This window comes from Pogoniulus pusillus, chromosome 28 (genome assembly GCF_015220805.1).
Source record: "Pogoniulus pusillus isolate bPogPus1 chromosome 28, bPogPus1.pri, whole genome shotgun sequence".
Taxonomy (NCBI): domain Eukaryota; kingdom Metazoa; phylum Chordata; class Aves; order Piciformes; family Lybiidae; genus Pogoniulus; species Pogoniulus pusillus.
The window spans coordinates 14,203,276-14,220,937 of record NC_087291.1 but is presented as its reverse complement, the minus strand read 5'-3'; positions in this window follow the sequence as shown (position 1 = coordinate 14,220,937).

Below are 17,662 nucleotides of genomic sequence, written 5' to 3'. Positions count from 1 at the left end.
ATTGGCCTTCCCGTTCAGTCTGTGGAGAAAGCATTAATTTTCCAGCACTGTGTGGACACAGAGAGCACATGCAACTACACCCTGTTTACAATGAAAGGTTTACAGCACAAGCTGTGGTGAAGGCTTACATTGCCCATGTCTGTAATGTAGCTCAGCTCTCACCTACTCTTTTACAAACCATTCCTTCTTCTTGCCGAGTTTTCCAAGTTGTGGCTCATCTCAGTGTACCTAAGGATACTTCTCCTTTCCCTTAGAATCATCACAGAATCAATAAGATTGGAAGAGACCTCCAAAATCATCCAGTCCATTTCATGATGAAATGTTACAAAATCATCCATTTTCGTGGTGAAATGTTACAAAATCTTACTGCTGATTTCTATTCAGTAATGATTTGTATATAATTTTGTTACATATTCCAACTTGATCTCCAAAAACACCAACCAAAAATATTTCTCTTTATCCACTCTGTAAAAGAAATAAGCTAAGCTGACAGATATGAGAAAGGCAAAGAAATACAAAGAAAACAGGACTCACAGACCTCTTGCTGTGCAATTTAACATTCAAGATGACTGCAAATAGACCATTCCATCCTTTTCCTCTCCATTTCCCTCCCTTCTCCCCCATATCCACCTCCTTCTCTCCTGCACAATGCATTTTCCCCTTTTTTTTTCCCCCCAAACTCATAACACCTGGGTTCTGTTGGAGTCTCCTCCCACCCCAGGTGTCACCACTTTGCTCTCCCTGCCTGCTCCCCTTTTCAATCTGGATTCTATTGCAGTCTCCTCCCACCCCAGGTGTCACCACTTAGCCCCCCCCCACCCACTCCCCTTTATAAGTGGCCCCAGGAAAGGCAAGCCCCAAACTTGCCCACTTGGGCAGAAGGATCCTCCTCGGATCATCACTGGTGAGTCCTCTGTGGTGCATCACTGGGTGAATGGTGGAGGGGATTCAAAGGCCGGGGGGCCTGGTGAGCCCCCCGGCTAGGTAGGGCTAGGTCTCATGATTGCTCTGCCATGGCTCATGGGTGCTGGGTATGCTTCCTTAGGCTGAGTTTCTCTGTGTTGTTCAGCCTGGAGAAGAGAAGGCTCTGGAGAGATTTAATAGTAGCCTTCCAGTCCCTGAAGGGGGACTGCAAGAAGGCTGGAGAGGGACTGTTTACAAAGGCCTGCAGGGACAGGATGTGGGGCAATAGTTTCCAATTGGAGAAGAACAGATTTAGATTGGATGTTAGGAACAGGTGAGGGTGGTGGAATGCTGGAACAGGTCACTCAGGAAGGTGGTTGGGGCCACATCCCTGGAGATATTCAAAGTGAGGCTCGCCAGGGCTCTGGGCAACCTGATCTAGTTGGGGATTCCCCTGCTGACTGCAGGAGGGTTGGACTAGATGACCTTTGAGGTCTCTTCCAACCCAGACCACTCTATGATTCTATGACTGGGATTCGCGCTCCTGCAATGTACTCTGCGCTGGCCTCCTTGCTTTTCTTTCACAAGTATTTACCTGGAAGGTTGAAACTCTTATCACTGACTGCCTCATCCAATATGCACCACACAAAAGCAGGTCAGATATAGCATTATAAAGGCTGATTTATCAAAACAAGAAGCTTTATCACACACCATTATTACACTTGTAATGCCCATATGAACTCCTAGTTGGCTATTACAATGAACCTTCTTAACATTGTTTAACTATTAAATAGAGGGATATTTTCTTGCCAGTTATGATGTTTACACTGGAATTCAACTGAGAAAGGATAGTTTACTTTAAATTTCTATTTTATTTTATGTGTTCATAGTTTGGAGATTAGAGAATCTCCAGGGAGCTGGTAATTCAAAATATAAAGGTCAGTTTCTGTTAACAAAAGCAGAATATACATAAAAGGAAGGAATTTTCATGAAAAGCTGGCCTGCTGTGGACTAATTGCTCATTAATCTCATCATCCCTTAGGAAAGATGTAGATAATCCTATTTCGAGCATATAGCATAGCTCAAATTTAGGCAGAACGAACAAGGCTTGCCTCTGCCACAAAGGGACATTTATCAATGCTACAAAAGGACTCAGGAACTGTAAAAATTCAGCCTGGTTGAAGAATGCTGGGGAGACTTCCCCACATTTGCCTGTGGAGATCTAAAAATACATTGCTAACAGCATCCTTAGGTGTGCTGCAAGAAATCACTGATTTATCAGTAACAACAAACATAGCATCACTCAATCCAGCCCTACCCATGCACAGCTTCTCTCTCAAGGGGAGCCCTTACATATCTGTATGGAGGGAGATCGTCCTCCTTGGCCCTGGGAGGAGAAGCAGCCTGGTGAGAAAAACATCTCCTAGGCTTTAATTTGTTTGAGCTTATAGCCATATAGCTGCAATGAGTTTTTTCAAGCAGAACAAATGCATGATGTCTCTGCAGACACTGTATAAGTAACATTTAAACAGAAGATCTCTAGGATTTGGTCTGACAACACAGAGGTTTCCTGTGCCTTGCTTGCTTTCATTCAGTGAAGCAGGCACCAGGTCATCCTATCACATACAAGCCATATGACCACTAGAAGTGGTCATTTTTTAATGCATTACAACCTAAACACCATTTTCAGTTTTAAACTTGGTGTGGTATTTTCTATGTTGGATTGCTGAGGCATAGCCAAATGCAGGCTGTACCTCTCTGTGATATACAATCATGAAGTGGTTTGAGCTTGAAGAGACCTCCAAAGGTCACTTAGTCCAACCACCCTACAGTCAGCAGGTATATGCCAGTTGTTGGTAGCATCTTAAAACTTCAAGAGCAGTCACTTCTAGGAGCAGACACTGTCTGCAAAACCATGCCATTAACTTCAGAAAGGGCAGGTACTGAGAAAAGACCGAGCTGAAAAGTGAAATCACTGAACAGAATTAGTGTTGTTCCAGCTCAAACCAGGACAGGTGAATATAGACTGTTTAGCACTTTTCTAGAGTATGCAGAATGTGAAAATATTTTGTTGTGATAGTCCTTTAAAGACACCTTACTGTCACACAGAGTACTGACAGCCTTTGAACAGGTATCACGTAAGCATTGCCAGAGGAAGATAAATCATGATACCAGCAGAAATGGTAGCAGAGCTGTTTGTGTCTTCTAAAAATCCCTTCAGGGGAAATAAATGTGCCTGCCTATTCATATGATTTGGTCTTCTGACACCTTAGGGAATGTTTTTTTCCTGGCTGTAAAAACATTTGTTGGGTTTGGGTTGTTTTCAGATTTTATTCAGATCAGAGTTGGGGGTTTTGGGTTTGGTTGGTTTTAAATGAGGCAATTAAGGTCTCGCTGTCTGGCAAATGGATAGGTGTAGCTAAGAGGAAAGACAGGAATAACTCCCTGGCTCTCTGACACATAATTCTGTCTGCAAGCACTACAGCTGAAAGAAGTAGCATTATCTTACTTGAGTAAAAGTGTTAAAAGGGGGATTCAAAAACAAAACAACCAAACAAAAAGGAACAGGCAGCCCAATTCTCATCTTTGAGACTGAAAGCAGGGTTTCCTGTAGCTTTGATGAGGATATTATTACTTTGCTGCCATGACTAGATGGCCTTTGGAGGTCCCTTCCAACCCAAACCATTCTATGATTCTCTGATATAGATACATATTTAAAAGCTAATAATGAGTTTCACTTTTGAGCTAAATTAAGAAACCTGTGTATTTTTTTCAGCATAAGGCTCTAGACTCTAAAAGCTCCTGTTAAGAGGAGTGGGAGTTGTAGTTTTGGATTTAGCCAGTTTCAAAGGCAAAACAAAAGACCAAAACCAAAATTAATGATTAAAGAGTTAGATACTCATCTCTTTTTAAACAGTAACAGTGGACTCCTCTGGACTCAAAAGGCTGCAAGACTCCTAGGCTGGAGAGGGCTTAGGACAAGCATTGCTTTCTCCGTGGCTTCTAATTTTCTGTAAACTGAACAGTGATCACCTACTCAGGAGCAAATGACACCTGTTTGAAGGTTGCACTGAATCAAAGCAAAAGATGGGTTCAGCAGCTGAGAGCTGCTGGGATTTGGGGTTTCAGTGACAGCCTTTAATTTTTCTTCCACTGGACACACACCCCCTACTGACAAGATGAACAAATATGATCAGAAGCATGTCTGAAGGCTCTCAGAGGATTCTACACTGATTTTTTATTTTATGGATTTAATATATAATGGAAACACAAACGACAGCTATCTCTTGTAAAAAAAATAGGTTAAAACCTTTATTCCATTTTGATATGAATTGGGGTACTAGAGCCATGGTTTCAAAGAATCATAGAATCAGCTAGGTTGGATGAGACCTCCAAGCTCATCCAGTCCAACCTAGCACCCAGCCCTGGACAGTCAACTAGACCATGGCACTAAGTGCCTCACCCAGGCTTTGCTTCAACACCTCCGAGGATGGTGACTGCACCACCTCCCTGGGCAGCCCATTCCAGTGCCAATCACTCTCTCTCTCAAGAACTTGTCCTAACATCAAGCCTAGACCTCCCCTGCCACAATTTGAGACTGTGTCCCCTCCTTCTGTTGCTGCTTGCTTGGCAGAAGAGCCCAACCCCACCTGGCTACAGCCTCCCTTCAGGCAGCTGCAGACAGCAATGAGCTCTGCCCTGAGCCTCCTCTGCTGCAGGCTGCACCCCCCCAGCTCCCTCAGCCTCTCCTCACAGGGCTCTGCTCCAGGCCCCTCACAGCTTTGTCGCCCTCCTGTGGACACCTTCCAGTACTGCAACATCTTGGTGTCATCTGCAAACTTACTGATGCTGGACTCAATCCTTGGTCCAGATCATCCATAAAGATTTTGAATATGATATTAGCTAGAAAGTAACAACAATTTTCAAATTTGTATGTTGTTTTTTCTTACTTCTTTCCCCCTCTTTCTATAACCTCGTGTCTTAGGCAGATGTTTTACAAACATGAATAAAACCGACATCATCCCTACAAAGCAGACAAAATCCTCATGCAAGAGGCAGAAAAAATGTTAAACTATATCTGGAATCCTATCTTCTAGTCCACAAAATACAGTTCAGTTTACTTTAGGTTTGAATGTATCTTACAAAGCTTTCAGGGCTCTGTTTGTCTCTCAAGAGTAAATACCTTAATACAATATGAAGCAAAGGCAAAAGAAAGGCTCTGGGATCAAGCTTAATTCCTGCTTTCAGGACTTTTATTCAGCATGGCTAACTGAAAACCCTTTGAAAAGTCATATTTAGGCCCTTCTGAAAATTAGAAAATTAGTGCAATCTGTCTAGGTAATGGTTTGACTTTCTGCCCTAATGAAAAGCTGTAGTTTCCCACCCCCTTCCCTTTTCCATAGCTGTCCTGTGAAGAGCGTGCTTCAGAAAGCCTCTAGTGGCACTAATGATGCCATCGCTCCTTTCTGCTGAGCTGTCACTTCCCCTAATTATCATTTATATTGGGTTCTGCTACTTTCTGATATTCATATTGCTACATATATACTTTAATTGTTAGGCAGCACTATACAGTGCTTATTCATAAGAGAATTTCAGCCCCCTCGACTTCCTCTGAAGCCTTGAAATGTTGATGGATGTCTTGAAGATGGTCCCTGCCTAATGCTCATTACCAGGGGATGTGTTAGCTGTCCATAAAACCTTTAATTTTAAACATGCAAATGTTCATTGTTTGAGCAAAATGGATAATTGAGCACCTAATTAGTGAATACCTGCTTGCACACGCAATTAGCCAGTTTGCAGGAACAGATGCTGGCTTCTGAACACAGCAAAACTAGTTGCAGTGGTGTGCAAGTTCCTTTCAAAGATGACTCCCTGTCACCTCTCTGCTTTTCCAGAGAAGATGTGGGGAGGGGAGGGAATTGCACTATGTCGAGCATTCCCATTAGGTTTTCACATCTGAAGGTAACAGAAGTAGTGCAAGGGGTGTTAATAGATCTCTGGAAGCTCGCTCCCCCTGACATCAGGGTCCCAGTGTCACTGGACCAAGTGAGGTTGCTCACCTTTTGTCCTTCACATCAATCTTACAGAATTATTGAACCATAGATTCATTTAGGTTGGAAAAGACCTTCAAGACCAAGTCAAAACATTTAACTGTACTCTACCAAGTCCACCACTAAGTCATATCCCCAAGCACCACATCTTCATGGCTTTCAAACTCATCTAGGGGTGATGGCTGAACTACCTCCCTGGGCAGCCTGTTCCAGTCTTCCTTAATTTAGTGACTAAATAGAAGTGTCAAAATCTACTCTAGTTGTAGGTTCTAGAATATTAGTTTAGCAAATCCTACAGTTAACTCCTACAATATTCATTCTGGTGACTGCTTATTTAAAGCCAGAACTCATGCTGTTATCATAGAATCAGTCAGGGTTGGAAGGGACCACAAGGATCATCTAGTTCCAAACCCTCTGCCATGGGCAGGGACACCCTACCCTAGAGCAGGCTGCCCACAGCCTCAGCCAGCCTGGCCTTAAACACCTCCAGAGATGAGGCTTCCACCATTTCCCTGGGCAATCTGCTCCAGTGTCTCACCACCCTCATGGTGAAGAACTTCTTCCTAACATCCAATCTGAATCTACCCACTTCTGGTTTTGCTCCAGTGCCTCCCCCCCCCCCCCCCCCCAGTCCTATCACTATCAAACACCTTAAAAAATCCCTCAGCAGCTTTCTTGTAGGCCACTTTCAGATACTGGAAGGCCACTACAAGGTCTCCTTGGAGCCTTGTCTTCTCCAGACTGAATAGCTCCAACTCTCTCAAGCTGTCCTCCTAGGAGAGGAGTTCCAGCCCTCTGATCATCCTCTTGGCCCTTCTCTGGACATGTTCTGCATGTCCATATCTTTCCTGCAACAGAGGCTCCAGAACTGGATGCAGTACTCCAGGTGGGGTCTCACCAGAGTGGAGCAGAGGGGGAAGATCACTTCCCTTCACCTGCTGGCCACATTTCTCCTGATGCAGCCCAGAATCTGGTTGGCTTTCTGGGCTGCAAGTGTACACTGGCAGCTCACGTTGAGCTTCTCATCTACCAGCACTCGCAAGTCCCTCTACCCTGGGCTGCTTTCAAGCCAATCACTGTCCAGCCTCTATAAGTGTTTGGGATTGTCCTGACCCAGGTGCAGGACCTAATTCTACTTCTGTTTTCTACAGAGAAAATTGCTGATTACATTTGATTCACTTGGAGATGACTAAGAAAAATCAATCAGTTTATAACATTACACACGTTGGGGTTTGGTTTGGGTTTTTTTGGCAAAGCTTAATTCTAGATTTACTTTCTGATTTACAGAGATAAAAGTTGCTTAAAGCAGCTTCCCAACTAACTGTCCTTCAGTAATGTTGCTTAAGACATATCTTGTAAAACAGAGATATTTGAAGGCACTTTGATTCAGTGCTATGTGGTGTGTTTGCTTAAAAAAAACCCCAAAACATAAATAAAGTAACAGCTACAAAACACTGTGATGCAGAGAATATTTTTAAAAGGGGGAAAGAAGAGTTGGAGGCAGAGAATATGATGACATGTTCCAGTTCACACTTAAAGCAGGTAAAGAACCTAGGCAAAGTGGGTGCCTTACGGCCCCAGAGTGACTTTGTGGATAGTAGCCTCCCAGAATGGAGTAAAGTAGCACTACAGGCACATCTGGAGAAAGCCATCAGACTGCACAGCCACTTAGAGGAGAGGAAGAATACTCTGTCCACTACTTAGCAAGGACTCCTAAAAAGTCCTCTCAGCAGCCAGGAGCATACTAAAGAAAGTCTGTAAATTAGTCCACTGGACTCTCTCCAGCAAATTCCTCTCCCTCTTAAACTGGGGAGCCCAAAACTGAAGGCAGTATTCAAGATGAGGTCTCATCAGGGCAGAGTAGTTTGGGGGGGGGGGGGGGGGGGGGCGAAGAGAACCTCCTTTGATCCACTGGACACATTCTTGCTAATACACCCCAGGATCCCATTGGCCTTCTTGGCCACAAGGGCACATTGCTGTGCCATGGATGTTCTCCACCAGCACTCCCAGGTCTCTCTCCACAGAGCTGCTCTCCAGCAGATCACCTCCTGACCTGTACTGGTGCAGTTTATTATTCCTCCCTAGATGCAGCACTCTGCACTTTCCTTGTTGAACCTCATTTGGTTCCTCTTTGCCCAGTTGTCAGTTTGTCCAGGTCTCGCTGGATGGCCACACAGCATTCAGCTCTATCAGCCGAGCCTCTCAGTTTGGTGTCATCAGCAAACTTGCTGAGCAGACACTCTGTCTCCTTCCCAAGTCTATGTTACAACCACTGTAGGCATGTGCTGCCTCCACTGGGATTCCCACAGTGGATAATGCAACCTCTCTTGAGACAGAGCTGGGGAAATGGAAGAAATCCCTATTCTTTTCCTTTTGATTCCACCAAAACGTTGCCTATGCTAGGTCACCTTTCCTTCCAGTGTCAGCTGTGGACTTCTAGACCTCTGAGAGTAATGGAACAGCAGAATTAAAATATCATTTAAATAAACCAGAGAAAACTTATCTTCTCGTGGTAACACTATGATTAAAGGATTTAATTGAACAAGAGAGTCTTAGATACCATGAAATGAAAGCAGAAATACATCAAGAGCCACTGTTTCATGCAGAAAAATCATAAAACTGTGTAATGGTCCACAAGGTAATATTTATCTGGGAATAGATGACAGAGGACTTTATGAGACAAAGCTACAAGGCATGAAGGATATAAAGTGCAATAAAAAAAAAGGATAAACTCAGCAGGGCTGATAAAGAATAAATACATAAATATTAACCCACAAATAACTGACACACCTATCACTTATTCTTTCCAAAGGAAAAGCTTTTATCTTTTAAACATACTCCTATCTTCTATGGTGATTCACAAAATGAAGCAGCCTTCTGAATATTAAATGTCATTGCCTGTATCCAAAGATGAAAATGTTATCTGCACAATCTGCCTCACCTTTCAATTCATCTTTTCAGAACACATTAGTGGTTTTAATAAAGCTCCAATGGAAACACATTGCAATAGATTTGGCTTTGCATTTCTTTAAAGGAACTCATCTAGTGATAATTGTTGAGACTCTCTCCTCATTTAAACCTCCACCTGTAAATGTATGCATAGTGACCAAGTGATACCAAAAGAAAATAGCATCTCCACCTGTGGGATATTGTATCTAACTGCATCTCCAAACCACTGAACTCTCTGCCAGTGATCTGAAAGATGGGCTGCTGCTGAATACAATTTGTTACAACATCTAAAACTGTGCCAAAAATAAAGACAGAGCAAATCCTATTAACAGCTATGCTTACAAATGTGTTGGATTTCCAAGGGTGATTGACTACAATCTGTGCTACTTTGAGCCTAGCTGGGATATTTTGGTGAGAAGAATTAGATGCTAGGCTGTGAAAAGGAAACAATGGTGATGTCCACTTCACTCATAGGCTTGCTGAGATGTATAACAACATAAACATAGATAACAGAGTTGCTTTCTGTCTCTCTCTAGGCTTTGGGCTCAACTTCTCTCTCTAACCTAACCTGCTCCTGTGTGACTAATCCAGCTGCTTCCTAACCCCCCCGGGCTGACCCTCCAAACTACCTTGAGCATAAAAGTCTTAGGTAAGATAGAGGGGTGGGAGGAAGGTGGAAGGGTGGTTGGGAGCCCCTCCTGGGGTCTCAGGTTTCTGGGAGGGCTGTTGTGTTTCCATATTACTTTTCAACGTATATCTTTCTGTATAGATTGTAAATACCTGCTTGTATGTTGTGCTAAGCTGTAAATAGAAAGCTTCGTTCAATTTCCAGAGCCACTGATTCTAGTCTGGGTGATTTTCCAAAGGGGGGGACGGGGAGGGGGGGCAGGTAACACCCAAACCATCACACAATGACCCCCTTCAACTGTATAAAGTATGTTTATAATCATTCCAGCACTGAAGTCTGAGGTCAGCCTGCATATTACTTTGTAAAATATTCCAAGTCCCTTTGATTTATTCCTAGCACTCCATTTTTCAATCACAGAATGGTTTGGGTTGAAAAGAACCTTAAAGATCCTCTACTTCCAACTCCCCTGCCACAGGTTGGGACATAGATTGTTCAAAGCTTCATCTAACCTGAGTTTTAACATTTCCAGACAGGGGACATCCACAAACTCTCTGGGAAACTTGTTCCAGTACTTCACCACCCTAACAGTAAACAATCTATTCCTAAAATCTAATTTATAGAATCATGGAATAGTTTAGGTTGGAAGAGACCTCAAAGATCATCCAGTTCCAACTCCCTGCCATAGGCAGGGACATCTCCCATTAGAACAGGTCGCTCAAGGCCTCATCCAATCTGGCCTGGAACACCTCCAAGGAGAGAGAATCCACAACCTCCCTAGGCAACCTGTTCCAGTGTTTCACCACCCTCACTGTAAAGAACTTCTTTCAGTTTAAAATAGTTGACACTCATCTTATCTCCACATTCTCTCCTCCTCTCTCCTGTAGGTTACCTTTAAGTACTGGAAGACTGCTATAAGGTCTCCCCAGAGCTTTTTCTTCTCCAGGCTATGAAAACACAATTCACTCAATCTGGCCTCACAGGAGAGGTGCTCCAGCCTTTCTGTGGCACTCTGCTCAGCTTACCATGAGCAGGTCCATGTCAAAGTTTCCTCCCAGTTACCACATGCCCTATAATAGCTTTAAAATATGTTTGGGTTGGTTGCTTTGGGTTTTTTGTCCAGATATTAAAAAAAAAAATCCACTCTTTCAGTATGTTCTTCTTTTTCTTTTGGAACTCCAGTTAAAGATGACCCAAATGTACATTGTCTGTCCAAAACTAGTTTTCTTGAGTGACCTTTGTGAACTGCAGGCTGGGCTGTAACTACAGCCTTGAAAGGCATTTAAGTGGAAGGTAGGTCTACATACCACACATGACTAGGCAGGAAGGGAGCACTTGTTTATCCTCAAATGAGTCAGGGCCATTAGTTAGACTGCTGTTTACTGTGCAGGCAAGGGAAAAAGAATAATTCAGTCACACAGAAATAAACTCCCATCTTTCTGAGTCTGCAGTAACAAGTAATGGTGTCTCATTAAATCAACAACTTATTCCTGCACTTACCTATATTAAATTATATATTCATTCACATTACCTACTTTGCAACCCTGTTGCCTTAAATTATCTCCATATTTCTATAAAGCTGGATAATTTTATGGTTGGAACATTTGTATCTCTTAAGAAAGGGGATAATCAAATCTCATGCTGCAGGCTGTAAAGGAATTGCCACAGGGAGTCCCTCCCACCAACACAGGCAGCATCTCACAGAGAGGTAGGTGCATCCTTCCCTCTCTGCATCATCTGCCCTTAGCCATAGCTAAGCAGGTGGCAAGGCTCATCATTTAGAAGGCATTTAAGCACTTCACAATCAGCATAATGTCACATTAGAATCAAAGAATCAACCAGGTTGGAAGAGACCTCCAAGCTCATCCAGTCCAACCTAGCACCCAGCCCTTTCCAATCAACTAGACCATGGCACTAAGTGCCTTGTCCAGCCTTTAGGACATGCTTTGGGGATGGCTTCTGGGGGAAATAAAGGCTGGCCAAAAAGAAAAAAAAAAAAAAAAGAGAGAGAGAGAAAAAAAAGTTCCAAAGTGAGTTTCTGTTTACTCTGATCTGCAAAGCATTCTGGCCTCAATAGAACACCTCCACTTTGTCTCTGCTCTTGAACTATGTACATATGAACTGTGATGGGGGAAAAAAAACTAAAAATGAACATTCTGGCTACATCCAGGCCATGAAAAGATGAGTCCACACTTCACATCATCTTTTCCAGATGTGTTTAGTTCACAAGGTTATGCAGCTCACCCATAGTTTGATTTATGGTGCCAGGAATTAACCTGGCATTGCTCAGATCATTTGCATCACTTGAATTAGTTAATTTGCTAAGACAAATAATCAAAATCCCCTCTTTGTTTTAAGGCAGTTGGTGACTTTTGCTTTTCTACAGATGGCCATCAGACACCACACTTTCATCCCACACTTCTGAGCGCAGTGATTCTGCCCATCATTTGCCCCACTTCAAACCTGAACTAGCCAGAAGAGTTTTCCCACAACGCCTGTCCCAGAATTAGCCTAAAAGTTTTGAGGTTGATGTGACAGATGACAGAGAATTGCAGAGAGATGTGGCAATGACTGAAAGCATTTGAATTTTTACTGTGATAGAAACTCAGCTGTAGCCCTGGCAATGGTGCTGATTTATAACACCTAAGAAAACCTTATTTTTTTTCTAGGGGAAAGGCTGCTGCATGATGGACTCCCTCATTAAGTCAGTTATTAATTATGATGAAATAATGCACTGAAATTACTCTTCCCACATAATTACCCTTTCCAAAACACTCTCCTGAAAAACAGGTTCTTTCTCTAGCAGCTAGATCCAAAGAACAGCTCCTCCTACTTGATCAAACCCAAAGCAGAAAAAAACTTCCCTGCAAATGTGCCAGAGCAGAATAATGCTAAAAGCTTCCCTGCAGCATTTGCTGCAGTTCATTTGCAGCACATGGCCTTACCTGGACCTAAATCTAGGAATGCTGATTATAATTCCTGGATTCTCTGTACATGGCCACAGAAAAAAAAAAAGCAAACATCTGATCATAGATGAGCCAGAAAATCTGACAGGAAGCATGGAAAGTTCCCCACAAAAGTGTGACTGTATTCTACTTATCACAGAGGTCAGTTTAACCTTTTTACTGACCTATGTGCATCTTTGAGAATACATTAATGTTTCACTGTCTAGAAGCCACTGTTGCTTTTAGTGGTCCTCTGGTAGTCCAAGTGGGAGGAGAATCCTCTGCAATTCCTGTTCCTTGTGGTAGGGGATTCCCCTCTGGAGAAGAGCTGAGCGATGCTGTGACATAGAAGAAGGGAACTTAGTCCTCAGCTGCTTCCACTCCCCTACTTCTCCATTAGGGGAGCACCAAAGGCCACAAGCCTTAAAAGCACCTCTTGGGACCGTATCCTCTGCTCCTAGCTTCCTCCAGCCGAGTTCTGGAGATGTCCTGCAGCAGCTGGCTGCCTCTTGGCTTCCTCTCTCTCAGGGAAGTCAGGCTGTTCACATGCCCCAGCCTGCTGCCCACTGCGGGTGCAAATGTAGGAAGTCTCTTTGAAAGGAGTTCCCAGGAACTCCCTTCCTGTTGTAAGGAGCTGGGGCTGGAGCTGTATTATTAAATTCAAGGTTGCCACCTTAGCAGATTAAAAATGCAGTGAAATCATCTAAGCCATTGTATTCATCCAGAACAGTGAAAAGGAAAGGAGTGGCATAAATAATGTCAAGAAATTTGAGTGCTAATATTCTTTCTTAAAAACCTAAAAGATTCTACCTAATGCAGGTAGACAATATTAAAAAGCTCCACCCTGAAATTTAGCAGCATGCTTTAAAATGGGATCTCATCACCCAGGCCTGCTGCAGGCTCTCTTGCTGGCAAGCAGAGCAGCAGAAACATCCCTCAGTTGGTTTATAGACTTGAGTCAGGCGATTCTAAAGCAGAAAGCTCAATAGGGAACAAAATATCAATTTAGAGGCTTTGATTATTTCATTTTGGATTCTGTGATTTTTGGATTCTCATTTATGATAGAAGGAAGCCAAAAAGAATTTTTGAAAGGGATAAGCAGTCAGTAACAAGAGTTAGTTTCCCACATGGCACTTCTGCAGTACCACTTTCTTTCATAATTTTTCCCTTTTCCTTTTGTTTCAGTACAAGCCATTGCAGATGAAACTGCATCTCTGTTTAAACCCCTGTTTGTGCATTAATGAATCTAATTGAGTGTCATGGCAGACCCTAATGAGCATCACTGACTTTCATTTAACTCTGCAGCTTGCCATTACACACTTTAGAAGATCTGTTGGCTTATTCATAGCAATCACTAGATACTCTTTTTTTATTAGATAGATATCAGTTTTCCCTGTTGTGCCTTTCATTATTAAGGGAACTATGAAATGCTAATTCTGGCCTCAAAATCCAGGGCAAAGATGCCCCCAAACCTATTTGAAATGCAATCACCTGTATTGTAAAATATCTTTAAAAATCTGAATGCAAACAGCTTGATATTTTCTCCATTTATTTCTGAAAGAATGAGAGAAAGAAAATAATCAAGAAGGTGGCTCTGTATAATTTACTTGTCCAACTTACCTTTGTTAACTGAATTGCTTGTGATTCATTAAGACTGGATGAGGCACTTAGTGCCATGGTCTAGTTGATTGGACAGGGCTGGGTGCTAGGTTGGACTGGATGATCTTGGAGGTCTCTTCCAACCTGGTTGATTCTATGAATTTAAGCAGCAGATCTGCAGTTATAAAAGCATCTGTAACTGTCATATTCCCATCTAGGTTTCTAACTCAGATTTTAACCTAGCAGCAAACTTATAAGTGGTATTTAAGTAAGTACTGCTCCAGACAAAACCAAAACCCCACACCAAAATCCAACTTTCCAGAGTTTACAGAGCATTTTTTTCCAAAGCCTTTGTCAGTTTTCCTACTTTCTTATCTCATATCTGTGCCTGATTTAGGGTGACCAGCCTCTTAATGAAGATAAATGTAGCCATTATTTGTATTTAAATTCTGTTACTCCATCACTTCACACATGGAAGACTAAAGAAGATGCCTTTAATTTACTTGACAGTCACATCACCCTGATGTGCCTGATCTGCCACAGATATTGTATCCTAGAACATGTCCTAGAGCAATAAGCTACCTCAACTAATTTATGTTGCTTTCTAGATCATTTCAATAAACGTTTTGCTAAATGCGATTTGTGGTTTATTGTGGTGCTTTAGTTCTACTACACAGCCATGCTCTGAATGCAAATGACTCTCAAAAGCAGAAGGATATTTTTTTATTAGATTCTTTTTTTCTCTAAGATTAAAGAATCTAAAGGGTAATAATGGAAATTATCTTCACTTCTGTTTTGACAGCTCTTAAAATTAAAAATAGATCTAATTCTTGCTGTCCCTAACCAAGAAGAGAAACAATCTCTCATTTCATAGCTATAGCCATGTGGCTATAAACAACCATAATTATTCCTGAAACTTTTTCTCTTCCTGTGCTAGATTGAGTAGATACAAACATAAAATATATTCTCAGTGCCCTGTAGGTAATTATTTGGCATAAATAACCAATGCTTGCTGCTGATTCAAAAACCTTCTATGGATTCTGCTCCAGCAAGATTAATGGCTCAAGGAGAGGATGTAATTCCTGAAGAACCTGATATATCTGATAAGCTGCTTATATACTAGATATAGTGTGTAGATATAGTCTATAGATACAGTCACAGCTGCCAAGTACATTACCACAGTGGGAATGAGCAACAGGCAAGGAAGTGCATGTTGAAGACTTCAGTTCACACTGCTCTGGTTATAAGAAATGCAAGAAGTCATCTCTGTATCTGTAAAACATTCACAGAAATACTTTTTAGAATGTACTGCTTCATCTGTGCTTTCATGCAGTACAACACAACAGATTGGTGGACCTTTGTGTGAGGAGTTTCACTGAAAATTTATACTCCTTTCAGGGTTAAAAAGGAATAACAATAAATCAGCTGGTTTCTCAGGTGTGGCAAAGCATTGAACGAGATCGTCAGTGAAAGCCTCTCTCCAACTTGTGCTGCACACAAAATGTTCTTCTGTGCTTGTTTTGACAGCAGTATCTGAGCTGAGAGTACCACTGGTTCAGAGCAGCATTCAGTTCTTAGAAGTTCTTAACATTTCTTATCTGGGATGATGGAAACCACTTAGGTAAAAGCCTCTCACCATAAAAGCACCTGCTAACATGAGGTGTGATTGGCCTCTTGCCAATGCCAGGCATCATCAGCATCTCTGCAAAGCTTCCCTTTATAGACTCTCTTCTGTTTTGTCTTCCTCTTTTTCAGGCTGATTTTCATTCTGTTATAAACAAATAACAGTTAGCTCATACTCATATGTAATTAAAAAAATATATCAATTTCAAGTCAAAGCAAACAAAGAGTAAAAGTGTCACAGACTAAGGAGAAATTAGGAAAGAAAATACACTTGACCATGCTGAAGCCTTGTATCCTTTCACAGATAACCTGTGATGAAATTCTGAAACCAAGCAATGACACATCCAAGGATGAAGAAACTAAGAAGCCTTTTTAAGTGTTTTGGGTTTTCCTATCTGAAAAAGACATTGGAATTAGAAGGCAACTTGACAATTTCTATACTTCTATCTTGTCTGTTACCATATAGTAAGAACTCTTCTTTTGTATAAAGCTGCTGAGTGCCAGACGAATCCATTTCTTTCACTAAGTTTTCTATTACCTCCATATAATTTCCTCTAGATTTCTTCTTTTTCTCTTATTAGAACAGGAATTATGCTAATTATTTCTTTTTCTGATAGCACATTTAGAAAGCTTTCATATTATCTGTATGTATATTTTGCTAGTAAGGCCACATCCCAAGAAGGTGTTACAGATTCTTGCAAACTGCTCTTAGGGTAGCTCAACTTTACTGGACTGCAGGGTGATACAAATAGGCCACATCTTGAGTAATCTGTCTACTTCTGGGTCCCTCAATTTAAGAAAGATGCTGAGGTGCTGGAATGTGTTCAGAGAAGGGCACCAAGGCTGGTGAGGAGCCTGGAGCACAGCCCTACGAGGAGTGGTTTAGGGAGCTGGGGGTGTTCAGCCTGGAGGAGGTTCAAGGGAGACCTCATTGGTCTCTGCAACTCCCTGAAGGGAGGCTGTAGCCAGGTGGGGTTGGTCTCTTCTCCCAGGCACCCAGTGACAGAACAGGTGTGCCAGGGCAGGCTCAGGCTGGATGTTAGGAAGAAGTTCTTCACAGAAAGAGTGATTGGCATTGGAATGGGCTGCCCAGGGAGGTGGTGGAGTCACCATCCCTGGAGGTGTTTAAGAGGAGGCTGGATGAGGCACTTAGCGCCATGGTTTAGTTAATTAGAAGGTGCTGGGTGATAGGTTGGACTCAATGATCTCCAAGGTCTGTTCCAACCTGGTTGATTCTGTGAATACCAGCAGGTTCAACTCAATCCATGGCAGAGGACTATCACATCTTTCCTGTGATCAATTACAAAGCAAAACTTAAAAAAAAAAACCTAAACAAAACTGAAGCTACCTAATATACTTCAAATACTTAAAACAATCCAAGTGGTGTCACCTTGCAGAGTGCTTGGAAAAACTTGAGCAGTGCAATTTCAAATATTGACCAAAGCTGTAAATGTTAAATCATCTGAATTATTCCAGAAATGTATTAATTTCTAATTTACATTAGCATGCAAATAAATCAAGTCTCCTTTTTTTCCCTCCCAGCAATCTTTTTCGCATGTTAATTGCTAGTTTGCCCTTGGGCTCCTTTGCCTTCAGAAGGACTTGAGTTTTACCTTTCTGTTTAAATGCAGAATGCCAACATTAAAGTATCTTATCCATCCAATTGCAGGGGGTACTTAAAGTTACTGACAGAGAGTGGAAATATCCCCAGCTGTATACAGAAGATGTGGCATCTTGCATGAAAATATCTTTGAAGGCTTTTTGAACAACAAAGATTTCTGACAATGTTTTTAATAAACAGTTGTTTGATGTAATCCCTAGTTACTTCCTTCCACCACACTTTTTTCCACATCCATGTCCTCTGGCTCTATTGCCCTTGTGCTGAGAGAAAAGATTAGTGGACAAATGCCAAACAGTAAAAAAGTGCTCTCAGCAAACTGAGATGCTTGTGCTATAACCACTTGTAT